This window comes from Emydura macquarii, unplaced genomic scaffold (genome assembly GCF_026122565.2).
Source record: "Emydura macquarii macquarii isolate MOO-44397 ecotype Brisbane River unplaced genomic scaffold, CSIRO-AGI_Emac_v2 contig_1070, whole genome shotgun sequence".
In the NCBI taxonomy this organism is placed as follows: Eukaryota; Metazoa; Chordata; order Testudines; family Chelidae; genus Emydura; species Emydura macquarii.
Window position 1 is genome coordinate 1,981,057 of NW_027131207.1, and position 12,481 is coordinate 1,993,537.

A 12,481-nucleotide genomic window follows, 5' to 3' on the forward strand; every position below is an offset into this window, starting at 1 on the left:
TTATTGCATGAGGCCTGGACAACCACATCCTGGAGCAGCTGCAGCTAAAAACAAATCTGGTGATTCAAGTGAAGCACGTTTCAGAAACTGAGTCTGAAACAGTCCTAAAGCTGTAAGGCTGGACTGCACAGCATTTCTTCTTCCAAAATGAACTGATGGAATTTCAATGCGTATTTAGTGGATATTCACTAAAATGCCCAGTGCATCTGACTGAGTGCACAGGCCCAGTTCTTACTAGCATTAATAGAAGTGTAGACATCAAAGACAGAGAAGAGGCTCTGCCCTCCTCTCATTGGACTACAGTAGACAATTGCAGTTAACAACTGGATAGTATTCATTGTTTGGCAGTTGCTTTGTAACAATGTTGTCTTTGGAAGAAAAAAAATACTGCGCTTAGTAACAGAGGTTTACTTTTGAAAATGAAATTTACCATTCTGTCTATCCATCAACAGATATAGAGATTTTCTATAGCCCCCATTACCACAGTATCTAAGGCTATGTCCACACTACCACTTATGTCGATATAACTTATGTCACTCAGGGGTGTGAATATTCCTCCACCCCCGCCAAGCGACATACGTTGCACTGACGTAAGCATTCATGTGCATAGTGCTATGTCAGTGGGAGAGCTTCTCTGCCGACATAGCTTATGCCACTCGCAGAGGTGGTTTTCTATGCCGATGGGAGAGCTCTCTCCCATCGGCACAGAGCATCTTCACCAGACGCCCTGCAGCTGTTTCAGTACGACTGTGCTGCTGCAGCACTGTACGTATAGACATGCCCTAAGTCCTTCCTAGGTAAATCAGATGCACATAGTAAACCCCCTAATGAACATGATAAAGTCTGTTGCTGCCTCTAGTCATATAAAGACTGCCTGGGTTTTTATAAGTCAAGCTGGTGGTAAGGAAGGCTTTATTTTATTTTTCTTCCCCTCCCCCTTTTTTTAAAATGTGTTATTGTTTATTACTTAGGTATTTATTTTGTTTATTCATCTTCCATTTATTTGTTCCTTTCTCTTTCTGCTTATGGAGGGAGAGATCTTTCACAGAGGAATTTATCGGGGCATGCCCTGCGGTTCGATTGGACTCTGGATTAGACTGATTTCCTCTGGGAACTTGTTTCACACTGTACTCCCTTTCACTTCATTCCAGATTTTATAAGCTGCACTCTCCAAGAGTCAGTGGAGGGATCAGACCAGCACAGGTGTGATGTCGCCCAGGCCACCAAGGAGGTTCGCTAATGCAGCCTAGAGAAGATGGAGTCTCCGTGTGGCCTTTAGCCCCATACACAGGGAGTTACAGTATTCTGTCTGGAGGCGACAAACGGATGGGTTCATCAAATGGAAGGAGAAGACGCACTATTTATATGAAAGCAATTGAAACAGGCAACTTTGCCATTTAAAACTGTGTATGGGGAAAACAGCTTGCCTGTAAACACCTACATGTATATTGGTCTATAATGGTATGTACAGATTAGATCAGCTTTTCAATTCCTTGAGTATGACTTAGCTGACCTCCTCATGCTAACCGTTTTAAAACAAACCAAAGAAACACACATTTGCAGTATTTGTTTTTCTGCAAAATCCATCTGGGGTTTTTATGACACACAAACATTAAGCTTGATCCTAATTTCTGGAAATAGATGCAGTGTCAAAGAACAAACCCTCCAGTGAAACTGCCATGGCTGTGGAACTCTGCACAAAGCAGCTATGGGCAAGGAATCAACTCTCCTCACTCTTTCAGCTTAAGTGATTTCCTGCAGTGGAGTTTCAGAAATCAATGTGTCACAGTGCTGGATACAGCTATGCTAAAAAATTACTTCTGTGGCAAGCCCTGTGAAGGGCCCATCTGATCCTCCTTTCATTCAGCATTTATTACACAGTGAACATGCTTATTAAAGCCTCCAGAGTCTTGATTTAACTGTCAGTATGTTCATTTAATTTATTTTTCAAAGAATTTGTGTTGCACAACACATTTTAATTCACGTTATTTTCACTGTTCTATTAATAGTTAGTTATTCATAAAAGCTCAGGACCCTCCAAATGAGTTCAGTTTATCCTTATTTGCATATTTAATTCAAGGCCACTGGGACAAAAGAATCATTTTACTAAATAGCTGCTACAAACCTGTTTCCATATTAGCTTGAGAGTGAGTTTGAAAATGTGATTCTAGGAGCTGGAAACATCACAAAATTGAAAATTGCCTTGGCCAAAGCTGTTTGTCTGCTAGGCTTTTGAAATGAATTATGCAAAGCCAAGTCCTTTAGGTAGGGATGAATAAAGAGATTGGATAAGTGATTAAACCCTTACAAAAAGTTCAAAGTACTCTATAGCAAAAAGATACAGTAAGATTGTGAGAGTAAATAAAACGCAGAGGTGCAGATTAAAGAGATTAGTGATTCCTTACTTATTGGGGGAAAACAATGGCAACATTTATAGTCAAGGTTGATAAACACATTCCGTTTCAATCCAATGTTTCAGTTACTTTTACTGTGACAAACTAATCATTCGGTCTGAAATTTTCTATGGTTGATCTCAGCCTTAGGATGAATTTTGTTTTGAGAATTTGAGCAAACACAATTCAGCCAAGACTGAGACTAGTGAAAAATGGGTAATTCTGCCACTATTAAAAACACACAGTTTAGTTCCTTTTAATTTGGCTGGGGGATTAGTCCTGGTGCCTTTGCATTTTGTTCACCCCAGGAAAATCTGTTCAATCTTGGCCAGGTTGTAAGCCATGGAAAAATAGTCATTTGTACATGCTCAATAGATATTTTTTAGTTTTCTGGGCACATTCCCAGCCCACAGTGATACTCCTGATACGAAACAGCTACAAAGGGTTACACACAGGAAGCAGCAGGCTTCTGTATAAGAAAAAGCCGTGACTATCAGAACTGTCCCTATAACATCAGGACATATGGTCACTCGATCTAGAATGAAGGGGAGGTTACTTACTGAAAGTGATGTTTCTTTGAGATGTGTGAGCCCTATCTGGATTCTGTCGTGGGGGTGCACATGCGCCAGAGCCGGAACTGTTGAAAGCAGTGTCTGTCGACCCGCGTACAAGCCTTGCGCCACCCACATGGTGCATCCAAGGTCTTATGTATCCGCGCAGGTCAACACCCACTCAGTTTCCTCTTACTTTCAGGCATCAAGCCCTAAGCAGAGGAGATGGGGGGGTGGGATTGGAATCCATATAGGGACCACACATCTCAAAGACCCATCAGTTACAGTAAGTAACCTCCCCTTCTTCTTCAAGTGATGGTCCCTATGTGGATTCCATCATGGGAGTGTAGTTAGAAGGAACCAATATGGAGGCAGGGCTAGGGCTCCAGAGATGCCAGAGTTTGTAGGACTGCAGAGCCCCCTGGCGCATCAAAAGAGGCGGCATTAGTCAAAGCGTAGTGAACTGTGAACGTGTGTATGGAAGTCCAAGCTGCTGCTTTGCAAATATTGTGCCATGGGATGCCGGCGAGGAAGGCCGTCATGGCTGCTTGTGTCCTTGCGGAGCGTGCTCTAATACAAGGTGGAAGCTGAACTCGACAGAAGGAGTAGCACTCCTTGATGCAGAGGTCTGCTGTCGCCACCAAGGGTTTTGGCAAGGTTTTGAAGGGGTGAGTGTGTTTGCAGGTAAAAGGCTAGCGCCCGCCTGACGTCGAGGGAGTGTAGGGTCCTCTCCCTGGTAGAGGACTGCGGCTTAGGGTAAAAAACAGGGAGGTGAATAACTTGGTTGATGTGAAAATAGGAGGCTACTTTAGAGAGAAACTTGGGGTGAAGCTTCAAGGAGACTTTGTCCCTAAGAAAGAAGGTAAATGGAGGGTCTGCCATCATGGCTGCTAGTTCATTAACTCGTCGAACTGAGGTAATAGCTACAAGAAAGATTGTCTTCATAGATAGGTACGGGAGGGCACAGGAGGACAGGGGTTCAAAGGATGGCTTTGTAAGTGAGGAAAGGACAAGGTTCAGGTACCAGGCTGGAGTGGGGTCCCTGACAGTTGGGAACAAATTAATTAAATCCTTCATAAACCTAGTGACAGTTTGATGACTAAAAATAGAGGAACCATCTACAGGGGGGAGGAAAGCATTTATGGCCGCTAGGTGAACTTTTATAGAGGAATGCGCGAGTCCTAGCCTAGAGAGAGGAGGTAGTCTAGGATGGTTGGAATACTCATGGTTGATAAAGAGTGATGATTGTCTGAAGCCCATTGAGTAAACCATCTCAAGTTGGCTTGGTAACGAGCCCTGGTCGTGGGATGGTGGCTGTGTGTGAGCACCCACTGCACTAGGGAGGAGCAGGTGTTGTCTACCTGAGATCCCCATGCAAATACCAAGCTGTGAGGTGGAGTGGTGCTGGGTTGGGGTGCTGGATGCAGCCACGCTGTTGGGTAAGTAGGTTCAGTATGAGGGGGAGAGGTATTGGAAGGTGGGTCGACAAGTGTAGTAGGTCTGAGTACCAATGCTGTCTGGGCCAGGACAGGGCTATTAGGGCCTGTCTACACTGGAGACTTAGGTAGACTTAAGCACCCTTAATTCGAATCAATTACACCCGCATCTACACTGACGTTACTCTTAATTTGATTTAAGGTGCCTGTAAAATCGAATTAATAAAACCACTTCTGCAAGTGGCGTACCGCCGAATTTGAATTTCGAATAGTGTCAGTGTAGACGCAATTGGTCTTAATTCGAATTAATTGGCCTCCGGAAGCTATCCCATAATGCCCCATTTCAAAGTCCCCTCCCCTCAAGCAGCCCCAGGAAAATTTGAATCTTCATTTCCTGTGTTTGCTGCCAGCATGGAGAGAGCTTTCCCACTGTTCTCGTCATGGCTACTGCAAAGCCCAAACATGCTCCAGCATGGAGTTGAGCTGAGGTCTTGGGAGTTATTCCTGACCCCCGAGCAGTCCACCAGCACACAGGACAGCACAAATGATCCTGTGAAAGGCACATCTGGTGAGTTTTCTTTCTTATTAGCATTTCTGTCCTTGCACATTGCTTGGCGGGGGAGGGGGTGAGGGGGATCTCATGTGTTTCGTTGACTGCCATGGGTGCTTATACAGGCTCAATGTTTGTTTTATGTGTTAAAAAACATTATGTTTATCATCTGCTGATATCACATTGACAATGTAATGTATGTAATCGGTTATCCCTCCCTCACTTGCAAAAAAGTTTTCAGGGGAGGGCTGCCTTGTCCCTCACTGCACAGTAAGATTCTTCTTTGCAAGCAAGGCAGCCAGCATCTGCCCCACTCACCACGCGGTGAATGGGTTTAAAATCCAAGCTGCGATCACCTCCCCCTTCCTCCCACAACAAGCCCTTTGCAGTTTGTCCCTTTAAAGGTTTGAAAGATTTTTCACACACACACACACACACACACACACACACACACACACACACACACTCCCACATGGTGAATGGGTTTTAAATGCCAGCAGTGAGAGGAAATTTGCTACATTGTTTCAATGGGTAATCATGGAAATTGACTTTCTTAAGAGTTTATTCACAGTGCTACATGTGGATAGGTTATATCGGGCTTTCCATCAGTGAAATGGAAACATTTGTATCACTGTATTAATATACTAACTGTGGCTCCCTTCTTATTTATCTTTCATTCTACAGACACCTTGGTAGTGGACCCACCATTAATAAGTGCTGCTGACAAACTGTCTCAGATTAGAAAAAGGAAAAAAACAAAAACAAAAAAAGCAGAGATGACATGTTTGTGGACCTCCTGAATGCCTCAGCAGACGCAGACAGAGCAAAGAGAGAGGTGGCTGACCTTGTCCCATAACATGGGACAAATGCAGGACAATGATCACAGTACCACGCTGGAGATGCTGCAACTCATGTGGGACCAGTCAGACATTCTACAGCATCTCGTAGACAGAGTCCTCCTGCAGCTCCTCAACAGATGGCTATGCCACCTTCCCCCTCCCCAGCCCCCAATAGGTCTCGGAGGAGATTGTTCAGGAGGCATTACATGCTTACCTCCACCCTGGATGTGAGCAGAAAGCTGCGGCAGCCATGCTGAGTGCTGGCCAGCAAGCTACCACCACATTCCTGGAGACAGTGAAAGAACTCCCTCCCCCTCCCACCTCCCCAATTACTTGAATGTAAAGAAATAAAGGTTTGCATCATTCCACAACGTTTCTTTATTAAATCATATGTAGGTCAGGAGCGAATTCTCGGCCACAGATATCGAAGGGGGTTGGGGGGTGGGATGATTATTAAAGACAAACAACATACAGTGTGTGGATTGGTGGAGGGAAATATCAAAGGCAAGCAATATACAGGTGGTGGTGGGGGGAGCACAAAAGGCAAACAACATACAGGAACAGAAATCAATCCTGCATCTCATTGCAGAACCTGGTTTTTAAAGCTTCCTTAACGCAAAGTGCTCCGCGGTTAGCTCTCCATGTAGTGCTGGCATCTGGCTGCTCATAAGCGGTGGCCAGTTTTTCTGCCTCCGCAGTCCAATCCTGCACCAGAACCTGCACTCCACAGACTGCAGAGGAAATGTTACAGCCTGCAGTAATTGGTCATTGCTCTGCTGGATCTCTTGTATCATGGCATCCACGGAGGCAAAGATCACTCTTCTTCGCATTCTTGCTCGAGTTCTAAAGTAATCCAGGATAAGCCGTGATGTATTTGTCACGGTCAAAATCAGAGAGCACAGGTTAGCTGGCTCCATGTTTCTACAGCAATGGCGATCGGGGAAGTAAAAGGAAGTAAAAGGATCGGGGAAGTAAAAGGAATGGCGATCGGGGAAGTCTAGGAATTCATCCTGTGATTCTGTGACATCTTCCGCAGTCAGTTTTAAGGTTGTCACTATGCATCATAGAAGCTTCTGATATTGGCCCTGATCATCCGGTGGAGATGCAGATGGCAGAATTATGGCATCATCCAGTGACGACGAGGCTCCCGTAGGGGGTGGTGGATCCATCGGTCCCAACAGATTGAGTGGTACCAGCGGTACTGTGGCTCCTATGTATTCCCCAGATACTGATGGTGCAGTGTATACTGACAGGGGGATGAGAGGTTGTTGTCCGGTCATAATAAGGGTCCCGCCCCTGCCATTGGGGTCTGTCTGAGCTTACATAAAGGTCTTGAGGCTATCTAAACCACTGTTGTTGCAGTGGCATTTGTAGGGACGCATAATGCCTTCTTGGACTGTGTTGTGGGGAGAAATGGTGCTCTGGTTCAGATGACCAGTAAGATTCTGACGGCTCTGGTAGTGGTGGTACCCATTAGTATATGTGGAACCGATGGAGGTTGTGGAGCCTGTACTGGCTGTGTTGCCGGCCAAGGTTGTGGAACCGTATGTGGTTGTGGGACTGGCAGTACCAGTGGAACCATAGGATATGGTCACACCGGACAGTGGTGCAAAAATAGTGGTTCATCAGCCAAAGGGGGTGGCCAGATGTTATCCTGAGGTTCCTTGTGAGCCGAGCCCTCCACAGGTCTCAAGAGTTCCGCTGTGGGGGTCAACGGGGATAGCTATTCCAGAGAGCGTGGTACTGGGTCCAGTGGACTCATGGATGGTCTGTAGTCCATGGGGGCTTCAGAGGTGGACAGGCTGACAACATGCTTTGTTTTCTTGTCAGCTTTAGCTCTTTTGGGTGCCAGAGGCACTGAATCTGCTCATGACTTCTCGCCCAGCTGGTTGTGACTCGGGAAGTGAATGCGGCGTTTAGAGGTGGTCCCTCTCAGGGATCCACTCTTGTGCCGATGACTTCTTATGTGACTTTGCTGGTACCAGCTCCACCGGTACCAATGCGGCTGGTGACGCTGGTATCACTGGTGCAGATGAGCGCTCCGATGGGTCCATTGGTGCCACTTCTTAATGCGCATGCGGAAACATAGCTTCCTCCATAAAGAATTTTCTAAGTCTGAATTGCCTCGCTTCTCGCGTTCTCAGCGGGAAGGAGCGGCAGATGGAGCCCTGCGAAACAATGTGAGATTCCCCCAAGCAATATAAGCAGCACAAATGTTCATTGCTTACTGAGAAGAACCGGGGGCACGAGGCACAGCTCTTAAAGCCCGCCTGTTTTGGCATACTTCCCCACACAAACAGGGTGGGGAAATGAACTTGGAGATCTATCTAATTCTAACCTTTTAACTTTTCTTCTTTTTTTTACATTAATAACTTACTAACGATCTGCTAATGATCTACTAACAATTTACTGATTATTCTAACTGCTAATAATGAAAACATTTACTTGCTACTCAGATCTGAAGAGGAGAAGAAGATGTTCCGACTCTAGCCATGCAGCGGTAAGAGAAAACTGAGGGGGCGTCGACCCGCATGGATACATAAGACCTCGGACACACCACGTGGCCGGTGCAAGGTGTGCACACGGGTCCAGGGACACTGCTTTCGACAGTTCTGGTTCTGGGGCATGGCACGCATGCACACCCCCATGATGGAATCCACATAGGGACCGTCACTCGAAGAAGAACGTGCCAAATCTAAGTGCTTGGCTATTGTGTTGTAAAATGGAGCTACTCCTGCATGCTCACCTTTACAGAGCTTGTTAAAATCCACAAAAGAATGAGCCCTACACGGAAATGCAAAGCATCATTATTAAACAGTTAGTATCTAGGAGTCCTAACTTTCAGTCTCTTGCTTTAAATACTGGACCACAGTCCCCTTCCAGAACCAGGAACACAACCCAATAATCCTAGTTCCTTGTATTGTACTGCTGTTTAGCAAATTGTTCTGTAACCCATTGGCAAAGCAAGCAGTGCACATAAAGAACAGCCTACTACTGAAAACTAATTTAAAATGTTACAATGTACATTCTGTTTATTTTTAAAAGTCACCAATCAATATTTAAGATTCATACACACAAAGTCTATCATTTGTTTTATGTAGGACCTAGATAAAAATACAAAATATGTTGTATCCTCTGACTGCAGACTCCTCAAACAGGCTACACTCTCAATCATTGAGATTTGAAATCATTGAATGTGTTGAAATCATTAGGGATGTTGTTACTCAAATAAATAAAGGAAAGGTACTGTTATGCACCATTTGAAACATCCTTATTGAAATGTCCTATAAAACTTAATAGGGATGAAACCAAAAAGGCTTTCTAAATTTTTAAAGGGTCTGATAGAAATCAAGATAAGCAACCACAGAATATAATGAAGTATAATATCCTTTCAATAGAATTTTTAAAGTACCCTATACAATTTCAGAGAAACATGTATGTCTGTAATAAAATAGTATTGATTTAAAATGTCTAGCTAAATATCTGCATTAAAATTCTATGACAGTAAAATGTCAATGTTTATTATTATTTATTATTATTTATTTGTATTACAGTAGCATCTAAATGGGAGAGCTACAACCAGGGCCCCACTGCAATAGAAAATGTAGTCTCCTACTAGGAGACGGGGCCTGTTCTGAAGGGTTTACAATATAAATAGACATGACAGACAAAAGGTGGGAGGGGAAACACAGGCACAGAACAGCAAAATGACTTGGCCAAGGTCACAAAGCAATTCAGTGGCAGAGCCAAAAAAATCAAGCTGCCACAAAGAGAAGGACAAAATATCAAGTGTCTACGTGATCTCCAAAAAACAAAGAATGCAAAAGATAAAACTATAAAAATGAAAGGTAAAAAGGACTTAGGACTGTCCTTTGAATTAATAAATAAATAAAAACCCCAAAGCTGATTCAACCAGTCTATAATTTTTCCACAGCAATATCTGTCAGAATCTCCAACTATTGAGCTTTTGAGGTAGAAAACTGAGGACAACTTACAGCATTCAGCAACAAGGAATTCTCTCACTAAGAGCATGATCCTGCTCCCATTGATGTCAATGGCAAAATTTTCATGGAACTTTAATGGGAGCAGCCTCTAACCCTAAATCTATATAGACCAAAATGAAGCAACATTTACTGTATCTGACGGATACTGTAAATGGTTTCAGAAGGAAAGTAAAGCAGCAATGTAGCAGACATCGCACAGCTTGGTGGAGTGAAAAGACATGGAAAAGATGCTGTTCAAGATTTTGTTTTACTAACCAAGAACCTGATCCAAAGCCCATTGAAGTCAAGACAAAGTTTCCCACTTACTTCAATGGGCTTTGGATCAGGCCTTAAAAAATGATGCCCAATGGCGAAACTGAGGGAGCAAAGTATATTTATTTTAGCAGAGTCGGGTTATTGAAAATCCAGAAGGGAGAGTATGTTGTCGGCTGCAAACAGGTCTGGCATTGAAATACAGAAAAATGCATTGTATCACAATGCTAAAACAGAGGTAGTATTCTGAAGTACAGAATGAGATGTTTGAAACCTGAGAGAGTTTATGTATGAGGACTGAATTCAGACTTGACATAAACAGTCACAATGTAGTGTTTTAACATGTTTGTAAATGACCCCTTCAAACCTTTGTGACCCACAGTAGATTCCCCTTCCTGAATTTTTTCCATTGATTCAGTGGAATTGTGCCCACTTTCACCATGTCAGAATTTAGCCATGAGAATTTGGGGATTAGCAGCCTTCACTTGGTAAGAACTGCCTACCCTAGACTCAAAAAGCTTGGCATGTCATACCCATTGAAAGAACTTTGAGAAAAGCTGTTTAGAGGAAATAACTGTCTTAGGAACTTAGATACTAAGCTACTTAAACACTTTTCCCACTTCTCTTTTCTGTGCTAAATACAAAAAGTTTAGAGGGAATCCAAAATGAATACAGATGTTCATGGAATAGTTTATGCAAAGCTGTTCTGTGCTTTTTCTGACTTATTTCTTATACTTTGTCCTGTGAAAATAATTAAATAAATTCAGGTCAGATTGATTTAGCAATGATACTTTCTGTAATCAAGCCCAAAAAATAAAACTAGTCATGCAAATTTGACTGAATAAATGCATAAAATAAGGTCTGATTAAAGTCAGATGAAAAATTCTATTTCTCAGTGAAATACTAAAGCTAATAATGTATAAAGCAAATAATAAAGCTAGAGTACAAAAACATGAGTTAAAAATATTCCCGTTCTTCATTTACATATATAAACACTTCATGTCAAAACATTTGGTTACATGACCCAATGGGCTTTGGATCAGATTCTGCCATCTTACAGTGAGGAGAACCTCACTCTGAAAGTCATTTCACACAGAGCAACATATTACTCAGTTTGATTAACGGAAACAAAATCTGGTCTTAAGTTATTCAACACAGTTGAATGATTGTATGCATTATCGGTACTCCAGATGCATTATCCAGGTACTCGAGGGGGTTCTGAACTCATGTATTATTTATTATTATTAAACACATTTATCATGGTAGTGCCTTAGGGCCAACCCAGAGTGGGACCCCATGGTGTTAGGCACGATACAAATACTGAGTAGTAGATTCTCCTTCCCTGGAGGGATTACAGTCTAAATAGACAAGACAGACACAGAATGGGGAAAGAGTTTGCTCACTCTACTTGTGTGTTCTATGTAATAACAGTAAATGGCAACTTGATTCCATTTTTCGGTGAAGGGGTGGCATTGTTCAGAGGGGATCAACTAAATAGAAAGAAAAAGGAAGCAAATGAAGGTCAGGGAGACAGGGCAGGGCAGGTGCAGAGTGAAGTTGAGGTGAAGAGACTGTGAGGAATGGGGAGAGGAAGGGTTGGAGCAAACAGTCACTCAGCACAAGGCAGGGAAAGACCAGTCTAAACTGTAGAAAGTTCTCTGAATGTCCAGAGGCTGCTTCTGCCTGCTTGAAATTCTGGCGAGCTACTCTCTGCAGACCATGTGGGGAGGAAGGGGAGGCACTGTCTGGGTTCTAATGCTCCCAAAGTGGGGATGGTTCCCATACACTGCGTTGGGTTGAGGCAGACAATGGGGAAAAGGTGTGGCTCCAGGTGGGCCCCATTTTACTCTCTCCCCTTCAGTGCATTAGTCCCTATTTGGGCTGCTTCTACTCCTGCATCATGATCAGTGGAACTGGAGTCAGAGAACTCACGTTCCCTGGAGGAACTGTTTTTGATAGGCAGGGACGACAGGGGAAGCTTCCCCTCAGGGAGGCTAGATCCCCATCCCGCCTCTTGCACCACAGCTCCGCCCACACTCCACCCCCAATCCACCCCAGGCCACACCCCCTACTCCACAAGCGTCCCTCCCTGCTTGGCCCCCCACCGCCGCTTGTTACATCCCTCCCTCCTCCCCTCCATGCTTGTCCACCACCTCCCCCCTGCTGATTCCTCTTTCCTCTCTTCCACACCCCCTCTCCCGCAAGGCCTCCACCACTTGTGCTCTCCGGCTCCCTTGAACTGAGCTTATTTATTATGCACCATGCAGGTTCCCAGGCAGCTGAGGAGACAGTATCTGATACTCAGCTTCCTGGGGTCGTCAGTAATCTCCCTGGGGAGTCCAAGGAACCCAGGAAGTTGAGCAGCAGATACTGTCTCCTCAGCTGTCCGAGAACCGGCATGGCACATAAATAAGCAAAAACTTCCACCCACCCTGCTGTGAGGGGAAGAGGTGGGG

The 12,481-nt window shown here is 44.2% G+C and overlaps 1 protein-coding gene across 4 annotated transcripts in view; it reads right to left on the minus strand.

The window, feature by feature from the left end:
* The window catches only part of ZBED1 (zinc finger BED-type containing 1), a 229,456-nt gene that overhangs the window by 162,681 nt on the left and 54,294 nt on the right, over positions 1-12,481 (minus strand). The gene's annotated exons all lie outside the window — the stretch shown is intronic.